The sequence below is a fragment of the Micropterus salmoides genome, unplaced genomic scaffold (genome assembly GCF_014851395.1).
Source record: "Micropterus salmoides isolate LMB-PRFRI ecotype aquatic unplaced genomic scaffold, ASM1485139v1 Ms_hic_scaffold_10, whole genome shotgun sequence".
Classification (NCBI taxonomy): domain Eukaryota; kingdom Metazoa; phylum Chordata; class Actinopteri; order Centrarchiformes; family Centrarchidae; genus Micropterus; species Micropterus salmoides.
In genome coordinates, this window is record NW_024040041.1 from 20,843,491 (window position 1) to 20,860,488 (window position 16,998).

Genomic DNA, 16,998 nt, shown 5'->3' on the forward strand with positions numbered 1-16,998 from the left:
TCGCAAACCTTTACTATCACTGTATTTCCTCAATTTGTCACAGCAGGAGGGAGACGGCTCTCCCACTTCTTCTTCTCTCGGTCTGTCTTTGTCTCACATTTATCGGTCTCTCTCCCCTTATCTCACTCTCAGACATGCCCACAAAGTCTGTGTGACAATCTCATAGGCGCATTGTGCAAGTTTAGGCTTAGGGGCCATTACTTTTTGTCACTTAATGAAGACCCCTCCCCTCTCCCACCTGTGTCTGCTCTGTTCAGCAGGTTAGATTGCAGACCGTCAGGTGGTGGCATTGACTGTCATCGCAGAATGACAGAGTCCTGACCAGCCAGATTCCTTTGAAGCCGATGCCTCCGGGTTTGCCCCGGGATTATTGAGGCATGCTGGAGTCTGCCATAGGTGGAGGAGTCCTACAGCACCTCACCTCATTTTGATTAATGGACCTCTCTCTGCCCCTGAGTGAGCAATTATCAGAGGGAAGGCAAAGTCGTTCATCACTATAACTGAGCAGCAGGTCTCTTCCACTGTCGAAAGTCATACCTACAGGGTAAGGGGTCTGCGTCCACATTCCCACCCCCCTCCTCCTCATCCTCCTCCTCCTCCTCCCCATCAACCAGGCTGCTGCTCCATGTTTGACCAGGAGGGTCTGTCTGCAGAGGGGTCAGGGAGGTGGAAGCTTCTGGAGTGCAGATCCGATTTCCCCACGGTAATTGTTTAGCTGCCGCCTGGGTTCTCTTGCTTTGATCAAATTCAAGCCTGCACATTATTGTGAGATCAAGTTCCTACTCAGTCCTGTGGCACCACGCCTGAAATTCACTTAGTCTCTGTAACATGACTGGCACGTGTTGTGAACAACCGTTGTCGGCAGCTGTTAGTGGATGTGTTCGGCATACTAACTGTCCTTCACGGACTGAAAGAAAGCTACAGTATTGTAAGTGAAAGCTTCTCCACGAATCCCCACTATTTTTTACAGTGTCTAAAAAACTGTCACTGATGATTACAGCACTTTATACTGCATTATGGTTTATGTGAAAGAGGTACTTTACATATCTATAGAAGCTTCTGTAGACTGTACTTCATTTATTGACATGTTTGCTGAGATACAATTAGAGTCGTTTTGATTTTCTACCCCGGTAAAGACTCAGCAGAAATGGTGAATTAATCACTACACCCACATATTAGTTTAAACACACATTGGTATTAACAATATTACTGAACCATGTGCCTGCATCAATAGATTAAAAAAGGCTCTTTATCAACAAATAATTTACAAAAGCTTAACCACACCATAGTCAAGCATGCTTATCAATTCACACTTGCAGGCCAGTAGCAGCCACTAACAAGACTCCGTCCGCTCTCTCTCTCTCTCTCACACACACAAACAAAACCACTGACCTTACTATTGTTAGTGTCCATTAATGTGAGTGACAGTGGGCTCCTGAGGTTTTGTTTGTATTCAGTGCACTTCAGTGTACGTCTACTTGAACAAACCCTGACCCTTCGTTGATGCAGAACATATAACAGTCCATTCTCTCTTACAAATGCTTTCCAAAGCCACGTCTTTATATTTCTATTCACATCTTTCTAGGCTCTCTATTTCCTCCAATACAACATCTCAGAATGCACTATAATATGGTGTGTCTGCATTACTGTGATGTTTGCATTTGAGCTGCGAGGACATGTGTTTACAGAACTGGAAGGAATAGGACTGCGGCCATTGCCATTACGCACCTGTAATCCAAAATCCTCTCATCCACCGTTAAAAATGCAATTAACAAAATAATTGTTCCTCCCAGGGACCAACAATTTACCTGCAATTTACCTGAATCTATTGGTCAATTACCAGTTTGTCTTCAGGCTGACCCCACTGGCTAATGGCCTTGGAGGAAGGCCAGAATCTGATTTCCTTTTAATGCTGTCTAATGGGCTGTCAACCTATACATTATGAATGCAAACCAACCGAACACAACCCATCCCACTGTCGCTATTAAAGCTTTTTTCTATTCATTGATTTCTCTCTTTACTTTTAGCTAATGATTCCCCCCCTCTTTTTTGTGCATGCTGGTGAATCTGTTAAATACTCTCTATTGTAGATTCTTCAAAGAGAGGATCTGGAATGCTTTTGAAGTGCAGAGATTTTTGTTTGACCACCCTGTTATCAAATCACAACGTGTAATGCATCCAAGATGAGCAATATGTCTGTCACTATTTATATGTACGAATGAGTGTCTCCGTCTCTCCACCTGAGGGGAGAGTGGGGAGGGCTGGCTTTGTTTCATTACACCCATGTTTCGAATACTAAGTGGCAAAAGACACATTAGATACACAATCTCTAAAGCTGTAATACTGTTTAACTGATTATATTTTTGTTTCTCAAACAACCTGTATACCATTTTTTAAACTGCTGGTTTCTTATGCATTACTTTTCAGCAGTATATATTTTGATACAAAAAGAAAACAGCTCAAAGTAAATAATTTACTGGAGTGTGATAGCTACATAGTTTGTTTCTCCACATGAGTAAAAGCTATCGTAAGAAATCTGGTCAAGACATTTGCAGCTGTGCACTGGAAATACTGAAATCTGTGTGCTGCCACCTTGTCCGCCCTCCATCTCACTCTCTCCCCTATATCTCGCTGCCTGTATCTTTTGCTATTCCCTTGCCCTCCTTTTTCCCCATCTCTGACTCTTCTCCATCTCTAGCTCACATCTTTATATCGCCCCACTTTTTCCATGGTGAGATGGAAATTGAGTGGGAGGACTGTGTTGCAGGATAAGATGGAGGTCTCAGAGTGGACAAAAATAAAATCCAATTCCTATATATAACAAAAAAAACTAATTGACCCCCCACCTCCCCAAACTGCAGCCCTCCTAGCTGTGCCTGCCCATCCTCAGCAGGTCTCACCTGCACATCTCCAGAATCTCAAAACCTGACGCGCAGCAGGAGGGCAAAAAGAGAGGGACCATACACCACCCCACCTCCACACTCTCACAACTGAGATTGGACACACACCGTTGTCCTTTTTTTTAAAGCCACTACTTGCTTCATATCATAATAGAATGTATGAGGTGGAGCTGTGCTCCAGAGAATTTCTAATGCTCAAAGTCGCAAGTCCAGACTTGCACTAAAAGATCATGAATGAAAACAGGAAGGCCATTCAAGGGGCTTCATGCTGTTTCTTTAGAGTGAACTTTGTGTTGACCAGAAGAATTGATTTGACCTGATGAGTAGTAATAAACTCTTTGCCAGCTGAAATCACTTTCCATGCAATAAGCGTGGTGTGTCCATAGTGCCAATGACCGAGCAAAGCTACTGTACACCTCACATGATCACTTCCAATCTGCTGAAAGCTCAGTGGGCGTGTTGAACAGAGAACTCTTGTTGAAAAAAAAATATAATTTGAGAGCTGCAAAACAAATAAAATGAAAAAGAACTGAAGGTTTGAATGACGTGCCTGTTTGGTTGTCTTGAGCTTTTCAGATCAGGCAATGTTTGCAAATACAGGGTTACAAAGTATGTTAGGATTCGTTGATAGCAGCTTTGTTGAATCATGTTCAGATTTAGTCTACCAATTCTATCTCTCATGTTGAGTTTTTTGTACTACCAACCCCCAAAATGAAAAAAAAACACAAAAAAAACACCTTCAGATATATCTGGCCGACAAAGTTAGGAGCCATCTTCTTATTTTTGGAGGGTGAGCAATAAGGATCCTCTAGAGCTGTAATCTAGTTGACTGACAGGAGCACACAATACCTTTCTCCACACCTAACCAGGAGACATTCACTAAAAGCAATGCAATTCATGTGAAGAGAACACAGACAGCGAGCGAGGTGAGAGAAATGCACTCAGCCACAAAGACAGAAAAAAAAAGGGAAGAAGATGAAAGACAGCAAAGGTGGGGAAAAATCCTCACAAGAGATCAAATTGTGTTCTTCCCACTACACTTTTTTGAGGCAGATCCCCAGTTATTTGGGGCCTCGCGCTGACTTTCTATCTTAGCATGATGTGTGCCAACATTCTGCTGGTTGTAACTGAACACATCTTTCAAGACAGGCCCCCTGAGACGCGGGATTTAAAGATATGGTGCACAAGTCCACACTGTACAAGATGACGACTCAACCCAGTGTTAACAAAAAAGGATAAATACAGTATAAGACACATTCACAAAATACTTTTGACACAAAATATTCCAGGTTTGCTGCAGTAGTACCCAATCTTTATTGATCTCAGTGCAAAATTTGTGAACAATATTTCAGTTCCCATCAGAGCTCCTACTGGACTTCTGATATTAAATCAAGACTTCAACATTTTAGTCCTCTACTCCCTAGATATTTAAAGCAAATAAGCAAGAACAAAAATATACACCATGAAATCACAGTCAGAGACAATTGCTCAATCAAGGTGAGTAAAGTCTATACAAATTGTTTTGGACTCCCAGGATTTACTGCAGATGTTATAAATATAGACACGCAAAACTTTTCAGGATGATAAGGTCAGTTCAAGGAGTAAACTAGGCCACACGACATATCCTCTGAGTTTGAGAGGGAAACGAATTTGAGTTAGACTAAATGCACTGCAGAGTCAAGAGGGACAAGGAGGAGGAGAAAAACAGGAGCAGAGATCAGTACAGTTGGGGACACAACACAGCCCATCGCACTCTGTTGATAGATTTTCCTCGTGAGACCTTATTCTTAGCTTTCGATTCTGGGACATGTCTCACTCAATCATTTAAATTCCCATAAACTAGCAATTTCATGGAGGATAATAAAAAGGTCTAATTCAGTGGAAGCAAATTGCACCTTGTGTCCTCAGGCTCCCTTATCTTACAAGGAGATATCAGATTGTACACTGTGTGCAACCAAATTGTATTTTTGTTTGCCTCAAAGTGCAAAACAATCTTACGACTGCTTTGAAGTAGTGCATTTGTGTGCCAGGATGAGGCTATTTCCACATTGTAGTTTAATCTTCCACATGTGAAAATTGCAACACTTTGGCTTGGCTGGTGTGAGGGGATCCTGTTTGTCTCTGTCCTGTGCTGAAAAATATGGATGAAGTAGTTATCCTTTTCTTGTAACCAAAACACCCAGATACACAGGAAATAAATCCATCCGCATGAAATGAGGTGCAGCATGGGGCTGGAAATGTGGTGACATGAGTGTTAAGTAGTATACAGTCTCTACCATCACATTGGTGTTACCCAAGAGAAGCAAAGCTTGTTTTGTTCAGAGAGCCTTTGTTCAGCTATGATAGCGGTGATTAGCTTGAGCTTATTGTGAAGGCCATTGTTCTGAAAACACAAAAACACACAAATACTACTTGTAATACCTCTGGTAGTCCATCAGCAAATCATGTTTCTACATTATGTTTTGACTGAATTCAAATATTCACGTTATATTTTAAAGTACAAAACAATTAGATATAAATACATTATTTGTCTTCTAACACAAAAGATTTCATGAACTTACAAGTCACTCACACACTGCAGCTCTTTTTACACCCGCTGTCAAAGTCTCTGTGCTTCTCAGCCTCATCTTCATTAGACAGCAGTCCAAAGTGTGGCTCCACAGTCGCTGTGGAAGGAAGCAGTCAGACTCTCTTCAATACATTCCTGTCAATCAATCTGATGCAAAGGAGAGATATCATTCCACTGACTGCTGTCGTCTGTAGGTTATGGAGGGGGTCAAATAGCCCTATGGAATTTCATGCTGCCAGATGCTTATTGTTTGTAAGCTGAAGAAGCCTTTGTCAACAACCTTTATGAATCACTCTTTGGTCCTTTTTGATTTGCGAGGAGGAAGAGGAAGGGGAAAGAGAAATCCAATTAGTGTTGCTGTTGTTGCACAGAATTGCAGCAGATTGCACAGGTGTTCCTAATAAACTGGTAAGTCAGTGAAAACATGGGCAGAGTCTAATTGCACTATGACCCCAGGTCAGTCACAATATGCAAGTGGCACTAGACTAAACTAGGGCTATATATATAGCATTTGTTCGCCTATTCAAAACACCAACATGGTCCACACACAACAATTCATCACAGTTAATCAAATAAATATAAAAGAGGAGGAAAAAAAATAAATGAAGAAAAGACTTAAGGAAAAACATAATCCAATGAAGACAACAAGAAAACACAGAAATAGGGAGAGGAGTGCACCAAGACTCAAGAGGAGTTTGTGAACATTAAACAGGAAATAACAACACTCAAAACCAAAGCCATGACAGTGTCCCTGTTAATACACCAATAGATGAATAAACAAACCCTTTGATGCTTGTTGGCTTCAGCAGTCAAGCACACTTTTAAAACATCTGGCTTTTGGGACTGTAGCTTATTCACTTAACACCACATGACACACCAAACATGTCTACTTCCCCCACACACAATAGATGGTCACGCCCTGGATCTGTCTGCTCTGCTGCTCCTCATCCACTCTGTCCTACTGACCTCAGGGTCCCCATCACAAAAACGCCTTTCCTTTTTACTTGGAAAATTGATCTCAATTAACACAAAACACTAGACTAAATCATCACTTTCAGAAATCTGGAGAGATGCTTATTCTCTTTCTCTATGGTACTCTAATGGTCAAGACCTTTATCACCCCTGAACTTAAGTGCTCTTCCTCCATGCTGGTAGCTCAGTTTCTGGACTTACTCTCCTCTAAATACTGCACTCAGAAAATGAACAGTTTTCTTCTCTCACAATGCTCCTCATACATCTCAGCACAGTGCTGTTCTTTTGTCACCATATCAGCGCGCACAGAGTGAAGGAGCACTATACTGGTTATTCAAAACCCAGAAAAACCCAGTGACAGGCACAACATCAGAACAAAACCTATTTAACATAAGAAAAAAACATAGCCTGGCAATGTGATAGAGGGGATTAAGGTCATGTTTGTTGAAACTTAGATTTAACACTGACAGGTCAACTCAAGTTATCTTTAGACGATTTACATACACAGGCCTGTGTTGACCCTTTTAGTTAGAGAGCGATTACTGTTTGTAGTTAAATGCATTGAGACTTCTGTTATTGTTGACATGTCTTGGGATCAAAGAGCTCTTCGCCACTGAAATGCACTTACACTATCACTGAAATGCACTTGGAAGCAAACAATACAAATGGCTGGATCTATTCCATAGTGCGCTTGGCAGAAATTTTAGAGGTCAATGTGGATTAAATAGCTCAAATGAAATATCTCCTAATTTAGTTACAGTGCAGCTGAAATTGGCATTAATCCTGTCTTTGATGAAACAATGGACCTAGTTGCATTAAAATCCCACAGCATATGTCAAGACTCTGGAGCTGACAAAACAAAAATGCCAAAGCTAAATTTAATTTACCTATAGTTACGGGCTCTTAAAATCAAGGTATATTTTGGGTTTGGTCACATGTCTGTCACATGTTCACTTGGCATGCTGTTTTGGATTCATCATAGCCAGATTAAAACATGCAGGGTCAATTTAGGTTAGCCGAAGATCACGGTATAATGGTTGCATTATGAATAAGAGACTTACGTTGTCCCTCTGATGTTTCAGTTTGCTGGGTGGTCAAAAGTGAGACACAGTTCTGTGCCAGGCGGAGGCAGAAAGCACAGAAGGTGTAGCTGCAGTCTCCTGAACACAAGCCAGAGCACACGTCCACACACATCTGGCAGCAGATGTCACAGCAGCGGTCAGAGCAATATCTCCAGTTGTCACACACACATGAGCAGACACCAGCCGGTCTACATTCGTCCTTACTTTGTAGGCACAAGTTGCAAGGCTTGCTAGACTGTAGCCCCATGGGTCTGCCTGTTAAAAACACGCACAGACACCGGGAGACGAGTTATGGGAGGACATCACTGTCTGGAAAATGGTCCTCTTTTCAAGACGAGAATTGGAATTGAGGATGTGTATACAAAATGAATTCTATGGAGAAAAAGATGCTGATTGACTGTCAGCCTGTATAGAACATCGTACAAGTTCCTGCTATCTCGTGTTAAGTCCATAGTTCTTTCCACATGCAGTACTTGCCGATGTACTCTGCACTTTGACCAACTTTTATATACACTGCTTGATGTCATACTTTGCCCCCTGAGGCGTTACTCCAGTCTTTTCCATCATCACCAAAGTTCACAAGACAAGGAATGAAGCCAGCCTGAACAACAATTTCTGAGAAAAAAAGCAAAAAAGCACGACAACGTCACTACGAACAGAGTTGTTCTCTGTTAACAAAGACCCCAAATCCTCGTAACACAGAAGAAGCATTTTTCTGTTCTGAGCATAAAAATTTAAAAGAGAAGCTCTTTCTCAGGCCCACTTGTCATGGGGCATTCAAAATCGAGATGGTTGTAGGCAAGGATAATGAGCAATGCAACACAAGTGAGGAAACACTGATTTAATTACAACAACAGCACGTTTCTGAGAAAAATAAAGTTACTAAAACCAGATGTTTGAACCTATTTGAAACAGAAAATACTTTTTTGTTTTTACTCCAAGACACGTTTTAAAGAGAAAACAATGTGCCGATGTAATGATCCTCATTTTACACATCAAATAAAGGCACTTGCTTTGCACACTGAAGGTTGGTGACAAATTAGGAATTTCCCAGGACATGCAAAACAGATCCTGCAGTGTCACATCTGTAACACCTGCTCATCATTACAACAATCAGTCTGAAGCCAATCACATTCATGTCAAAACACACAGCTAACCAGTTAATGTGGATTCATACAGGCCAGTGCTATACATATATCTGTGTGTTTATGGTATGTACAGTATATATACTTACTGGACACTTTATTAGATACAGCTTGCTAGTACCGAGTTGGACCCACTTTTGCCTTCAGAACTGCCTTAATTCTTTGTAGCATACTTTCAATAAGGTGTTGGAAACATTCCTCAGAGACTTTTCCATCTTGACATGAAAGCATCACAAGTTGCTGCAGATTTGTCAGCTGCACATCCATGAAATGAATCTCCACTCACCACATCCCAAAGGTGCTCTATTGGATTGGAGTACAGTGAACTCATTGTCATGTTCAAGAAACCAGTTTGAGATAATCTGAGTTGTGTGACATGGTGCATTATCCTGCTGGAAGTAGCCATCAGAAGATGGGTACACTGTGGTCATCAAGGGATTGACATGGTCAACAACAATACCCAGGTATGGGTCCGAAGTGTGCCAAGAAAATATCCTCCACACCATTACACCACCACCAGCCTGAACCGTTGACAAGGCGGGATGGATCCATGCTTTCATGTTGTTCATGCCAATAACCAAATATGAGCCAAATATAAACAAAGAAGGGTGAATTCGTACACTGGCCATGGTAACCAACTCTTACTGCAACATTATACACAAATAATCACAGGCAACGACTTCTTAAAATTCAACTCAAGCATAGGTCAATGATCAACAACTTGATGGTGAAGAGGCAGAGTTTTCTTCCTTTGAGAGAAATCTTCAAGTTCAATTCCGGCTTAGATCAGCTCTTATTTTATTAAGAGAAAAAAATGGCCAGTAATGACACCGAGCAAGGTATCACCATCAAGTCACAGGGTTTTGACATCCTTTTTGGGCCTACATGGATCCCTCCATGCAGGCTTTGGTCGGCTTCACTCTTTTTATATATAGTTTCTCGCTCTCACTGTCCGATTTCTGGCTTAACCCCTTGGTTTTATAGCCTCTGTTCACAAAATGGCTGTACTTCCTGGGATTACTCTGCCCCCTGGAAGCTTCGGCCAATACAAACCTTTGGTTTGGTTTTAAAGTTAGAGTTCACAGGTAGCTGTGAATTAACTGACTAGGGCCCGTCTGGGCTTTCCATTGTTCTCTGACCCCTTTGCAAAAGACAAACCGCATGGCCTTGTCCTTTTTGTCTTTAGCTTGTTCTTTGTCTAAAGCCTTAAAGACAGGCTCCTCAGTGATCTGAAGGTCCATTTTTGTTGTCATGGATGTGAGACCGAACAGTTGTCTTGCCTTAATGCATTGAGTTGCTGCCATGTTATTGGCTGATTAGCTATATTTGTGTTAACAAGCAACTGAACAGGTGTACCTAATGAAGTGGCCGGTTAGTGTATATATGCATATGTGTATATACACATTGCATATTTGCACTCAAGTGTTTGAGACATTTTAATTCATAGTTTAACTTGTATTTCATTTTCATCCTTCATTCTATATTTCTTTTTTTCAACCTCATTGTTCACACCAGTCTTTTACCAGAGCCTTAGTCCACATTACATTTTGTATAGTGTATACAGTACAAAATTTATCATACAGGAAATTAAATTAAAGTTAATTGATCAAAGTTATAATAACTCTCCTTCAGTTTATGACAGATGCAACATTTAACATTATAAAGTCTTCAACTGTCTTTGAAAACTGATCACCAAAAAACCCACTGTGATTAAACATTCTCCCCAGGAAACAAGTTGCCGTTATAATTTTACTTACATATTGTACTCTCATAGGAGCTATACTCATCACGGTTAATCAAGGACAGAGAACAGGCTACATCTGTTCACACTGCAGCCCTCCTGACGTTTTATTATTTCCCTTCCTTCTCCTCTCTGTCATTCTGTCTCTTTCTCTCCTTCACCCTCTTCCTCTTTTTTAGGCACCCACACACACATTCCTCCCTGCTCTCTATAACACAAATGTCAGCAAGCTGAGTGTGACAGGTGAACGACAGTGAAGCAGATTTGACCTTGACGGCTCTGAGAGTGAAGTGACAGTAATAAAAGGCTGTAGTGAGCTATTGTTGGCCCTGGGGCATTCATTAATGAATGACATGAAACAGCCGTGAGATTCGGGGACATGCAGGGGAGGTGAAATGATGGAGGACAGGTGACAGCAGCCCACACACGGCCCTCACCTGTGATGAGCTCAGCCTGCACCTCGCGCAGGGTTCACACTTAAACATCACTCGATGGCACATACACAGACGACTACATACAGACACTGATGTGCACACAAGCATGCAAGCAATGTACAGAGGTGTCATAACACACAACCACCTACAAACACTTGCCGTCTGAGGACATTCTGTCAAAAGGGTGTGTTTACTGTAAAATAAATCGGCAGCCATTTCATTACATTATTCATGTGCTAAGTAGACCCCCCTGCACCCGAGGGCGACTTACATTTTTTTTTTTACCTCCCACTCATTCTGACTCTCTTCCCCGGTTCATGCAGCGATACAAACCCCAATGACAATTCAGCTTAATCCCCAGCTTCCCCTGCTGCAGCGCATCCTGTTAGGGAATTGTTGTGAATGTGGAAATGAGGCTATTTCAGCGATTCGAGCATCTTATATTCAAAGCACCATACAGCACAGTTTTGGGTTCTTACACACCAGTAGAATTTGTTGGTCTCTTCAACTGATATCATGATAATTATAAATAATGAATTGATAAGGGTGATAAGTGTCAGACCACTAATGGAATGCAGTACTTAACCTCCATAATCCCTTTTTGCCCTTCACTTAGTGTCAGGATAATTAGATTACTGCTGCTGATAACTTCTACACTCGCAGATACCAACTTATACATACACACTCCTGCCACAAACACACACCGTGTCTATATAATGGACTTGTATGAACTTGTCAACACATTGGGATGCATTGATATACTCTAAGCGCAGGGGAGACTAGTGGTAATTAGAGCTTTTTATTTTTCATTGACTTACAGGTACCCTGAGGCATTTTTGACTACTAAAATAGTGCTATGGAGCATTGAGTTTATGAGTGGGCCAACATTTTATTTGTAGGAGACACAAGAAAGTGCATAAATCTGAAATGAGCATGACTATGAAAGTAGTCATTCTGAATTCTGAAAGTAGTGATTTGCTGTGCTCCAGAATTCAAATCTGTGCGTTCTAAGGACTAAGAAGGATCCTGAAAAATCACATGTTGGATAGTTAATAAAGGTAATGAGTATTTAAAGTTCCATCACTTCAGTACTGGACCCAACAGCGGGGTTCATTCACAACCTGCCATGGGAGGATGAGTCAGTATAAGCAATGAGTAACAGTTTAAACAGTAAAAACAGTGAGAGATTTACTGAACTTGTCGGAGAAGATGTGGCAGTGCTGGGAGATATACGGTGGCGAGGAGGGCACACTGCGTAACAGGCGACTCCAGCATTTGATCGAGATTGGCAAGACACTCATATTTTACCCCAGCCATCCCCCAAGGGCTCTGCTGTAGCACACCGCATCTCTATATCACTGCTATCAGCTGGGCGGGATGCAAGATCTAATTGGCAGGTAGCATGTCACATACAGGGGTGAAAGAGAAAATAAAAAGAAGAGAAAAAGGGGAAAGAATATTAGCAGAGAGGAGACTTTGTAGGTATTGGTAAAGGTACCATTTATTATTAGAACTCCTGTATTGGATGGATTGCCGTTCAATTTTGTACAGATATCTATGGTGCACTAAGGATGAATCCCAATGACTTTGGCAATCCCCGACGTTTTATCTAGCGTCACCAGCAGGTCAAATTTTTCCCTTATATGTTTAATCTACTTGATAGATTGGCATGACATTTTGTACAGTCATTCATGGTTTCCAGACTATGTTTCCTAATTACTTTGGTGACACCATGAAGTTGACACTTTTGGTTTTTACTTAAATTTATTAACAACTATTGAATACATTGTCAAGACTTTAATGTCACTAGCACAATCATAAGGTCAAAATATCACTTTGAAAAAAAAAATATTGTTTCGGTTAAAATATGCTCTTAATTATGGTTGTGTCAAAATTAATACTACATGGTTAAGATTAGAGAATGATTGTGGTTATGGTAAAAAGAAACCAATGCTGCCTGTCGCTAGGAAATGAAGATTGGCACGTGTCCTTCATGTGCATTTGCTGATGCTGTTGTTTTTCTTTGGAGAATATTTTGGTTTACGAATACCTGCAAAAGTATTGTCGTTCCCATCAGCCTCAGCTGTAGCATTGTGTTTGACATCTGTTTCACACCAGCATGTTAACACTGTCATCTTTAGCATGTTAGCATGCTTAAGTTAATATTCAGTTCAAAGCACCACTGTGCACAAGTACAGCTTCACAGAGCTGCTAGCTTAGCTTAGCCTTGTTTGAGCATCACTCCATCACAACTAAATATTTAATAAATAAGTGGCCTATTCTGTTTGGCTATCCTGATTTAGACTGGACGGCTGGGTCTACAGTGATGCCTGTGAGCCGTGGTCATCAATTTACACCATCTCTGGAGTCACACCTTCCTTTGCAGTCCCATTTACTTTGGTACATTGTTCTCTTCATAGACCCAGGTAACATACTGTACAGACTAATGTGGACATTATTTTTTTCAGTTGAAATATCACATTGCATACATGAGGCAAACTTTATGTTAAAGATTTGTATATGTCTAAGAAGATTTTTCTCTACATGTGTCAAATTTCCAAATACACCTACGACACGTGGCATAAAGGCTTTCAATATTTTTCAGAACTCATCTTGCAGTTGCTGATAAGATAATTTAGTGCCTCTTGACCAGGGCACTCTCTGGTCAACAGGCACTAAATTATCTTCTCTTCACATGTTGAAGACAGTGATGTATCTTTTTAAGCATTAATGTGTCATTTATCAGTTCAGCTCAGACAACAATTTCTCTCAGTTTGCCAGCTGGAGACTGACTACAGTATTTCCATCACCACCTGTGAAGTATCAGGTGGAGTTGATACTGAGAGCTGCAATGGATAGGTGCCATGACAGGCTTTTCATAATGACTGATGTTATCTGTTGCACTTTCATTTACTGTTCAAAGTGATGGACAAATGCCCAGAGTGTGCCAAGGGACCGTGTCATCAAGATGTCTTTTTTAAGAAGTGTTTCTGGCACTTGACAAGCTGGCAGGGTGTTTCTGTCTCTTTCTTGCCCACGGTGAGACACGGAGATCGATTATGATTGGTTTCTCAGCAAGTAGTCAAGCTGCAAGATTGACTTGGTAATGTGTGTTGACATGGAGATCAACTGAGCCTATAAGCAGCTGGTATTAATGAAGCACAAATTAACATCTGTTTTCTAGCTAGTTGCTGTGCAAATCCTCATGCCCAGCCCTCTCATTAAGAAAAACACCCACTCACGGCTGCGCTTGTGTGGCAACAAACTAGCCTTCTGTACCAAACTATCCTTGACGCATGTGTTGTTATGGCAATTAGACGATCCACTGTCACACTCGGTCAAGCTTCAACCATTGCTCATGGCTTTGTACGCTAACCTCAACATCTTTTCTTCATTTAGTGTGTGAATTACTTGAAATTGGTTTATATGGTTCTATTTATTATTATATTCTAGTATTTTTTTTTGCATAAAACACTGTAGGTGCATTTTTTCTGAACCAACCTAAATCACAAAAAACATCGGAAAAAGAAGATCAGACCAAAAAGAAAACAAATTAAGCTGTTCCACCGCATTTGAGTCTCAGAAGCTTGAAAACCTCTGTATTGTTTTCTACATTAGAAGCATTTGGAAGCACCAAATGAATTGAAAGACAGACATGCTGCAGCTAACTTTAACACTGAATCTTCTCTGTTTGTGTTGGTGGACTATGCGCTCTACTGGAGCTTGCTTGGCATCCACCACTTTCTCTAGCCCATTTATCAAAAAGGACCAGTGCTCTTGTGAGTGAGAAGATTTATACACCATGGAAGAGAGGTGGAGAATTAGCCCAGATTTATGACCGCAGACTGCAATGGCAAGGCACTGGCAGCTGCTACTTGACATTTGAACAGAGAATGTGAAAGAAAATTGGAGATGGGGAAAACAGGAAATTGGAACAACAGAGAGGTGGAGGGAGAATGAGGAATGAATGAGACATGAGCTGGTCCAAGATATAAAAAAGCAGTATGTGATTGGGAAAGCTAATTTCTTGTGAATGAAGAGGAGTATTACTCATTTATAGCAGTTTATTAACTTATCAACACATTTCTTTTATTTTTGAAGGATGTTTTTTGATAATCATCTGTCAAATAGTGGTACTACAAGTGAATGGAACATTAATGTTATGCATAATGTTAGACATTGAATAAAATCACCTACAATGATCTTTAATGTGAGGTCAGATCCCACTGAGGATCAGCATTTTCTCACTGCCTCTCCAAAGGCAGTGAGATGAACCACCAAAAGTGAAAGAACTCGATAATCTTTCGAATAAAAACTAGTTCTGTGGACTAAAAGACAGGTATTAAAGCCCCAATTTCCTCCAACGTTCCACTGTCACATTATGGCTGATTACATGGTCCCATTCTTTGAGCAGGTCAGAGGCTGCAGCCTATAAGTTGAATCCCAGTGACTGCCAGCACACTACACATCAGTGTTCAGTTCTGACTGTTGCAGCAGCAGTGATAGCTATGATATGTGTAGAAAACATCAAGTCAGACTTTGGCTAAACAACAGGGCAAAGAAGAAATTTTAGCACAATTAAAGGTTCAGAGTGTAATATTTCTGAGGATCTATCAACAGAAATGCAATATAAGATCCATAACTATGTTTTCAGTGGTGTATAAAAACCTTACATAATAAAACCATTTTGTTTTTATTGCATTATAAAGAGCCATTTATATTTACACAACCGCGGGTCCCCCCTTCCATGGACGTTGCCACATTGCTTCAACATGTTTCTACAGTAGCTGAATACAAACAAACAGTGCTACAGAGTGTGTTTTGTCACTACATTGTTCTTGTTTTACTTCTAGTATCAGGCAGTGATACCACTAAAACCACTAAAGAGGAAGTGATTATGTGAGTAACCTTTGCTTTCATGATCTATTTCAGCACCACTATCAAAGTACCTATTTATTTATTTATATTATTTGCCGCTATCAAAGCACCATATTATTGTTGGTGGACAGTTTTGGTGACGATACATAATCACAGAGAGAATGAATGTGTTTCCCTTGTCAATGTTTGTATAAACTTCTAATCTAATGTGTGGTTAATAATGGACTGTGGTGCAGAAACAATGTTACACACTCTTGGCTTACATTTTCCATGTTATCTGTCATGTGGCCAAGTCACAATAACATATAGTTTTACTGAATTATTAAGCAAATATAATTTCTTAATAAATATACCTAAAGAAACCTCTTTTCTTGACTGTCTCAGAAGAGACACCTTTTGTACTGTGTCAGTCACCATAGCTGTCCCACACCCTTTGAAAGCGTAGGGGGCAGTGGACTGGACAGTTAGTTGCAATTCACAACCCTCACCACTAGATGCCACTAAATCTTACACACTGAACCTCTAAGCTTGTCTTTGGATCAACAATGCATCTGTAGGCTATAAAAAAAACACAGAAACAAAAGAATATTCAGGCAATGCAGCAGACCTCTAAATTGTAAGTAAGTTAACATTTTGCATATAACTTGCATATGCTAGCATACATAATTAGATGTTGTTGTTTGTGTCGGTGGTCTTGAAGCTAGTGGGTTTTAGTTATACAAAACACTTTTTATGTGTTTTATGGCATGTCACATATCTGCAGAAGGGTGTATACAAATGCAATGGGCAGCGGTGGAAGAAGTACTCGTCTTACCAACTTCTTCTTCTACTTAGCAAGACCACAGTGTTAAAATACTTTGTTATAAGTAAAAGTCATACATTCAAAACATTTTACTTAAGTAAAAGTACAAAAGTATTAATATCAAACTTTCCTTAAAGAACCAAAAGTAAAAGTACTCATTATGCAGTGTAGATCATTTCAGAATAATGTTTATTATAATATTGGATGATAGTTCTTGGTGCAATAATACATCAGTAAAGACTTCTCTTATCTTAACCTATAATAATACATTTAGTTGTTGATTATATTTTGTATAATTGGTCTCAATCCACAAAGTAACAGTACAAAGTACAGCATTTGTCTCTGAGTTGCAGTGGTGTAGAAAAGTAGCAGAAAATGGAATTATTAAGTTAAAGTACAAGTACTTCAAAATAGTACTCATGTACTTGAGTATGTGTACTTAGTTACTTTCCGCCAATTGGTGGTTTCAAAAGAG

At 40.3% G+C, this 16,998-nt stretch overlaps 1 long non-coding RNA gene across 1 annotated transcript; it reads right to left on the minus strand.

Moving 5' to 3' along the window:
* Positions 1 to 4,183: 4,183 nt before the first annotated feature.
* On the minus strand, positions 4,184 to 5,829 carry LOC119890669. The gene is made up of 2 exons (XR_005442273.1): positions 5,462 to 5,829; positions 4,184 to 5,283 (listed from the first exon to the last, which is right to left on the minus strand). It is a non-coding gene; the product is annotated as an uncharacterized LOC119890669 (long non-coding RNA).
* Between the last annotated feature and the right edge of the window lie 11,169 nt (positions 5,830 to 16,998).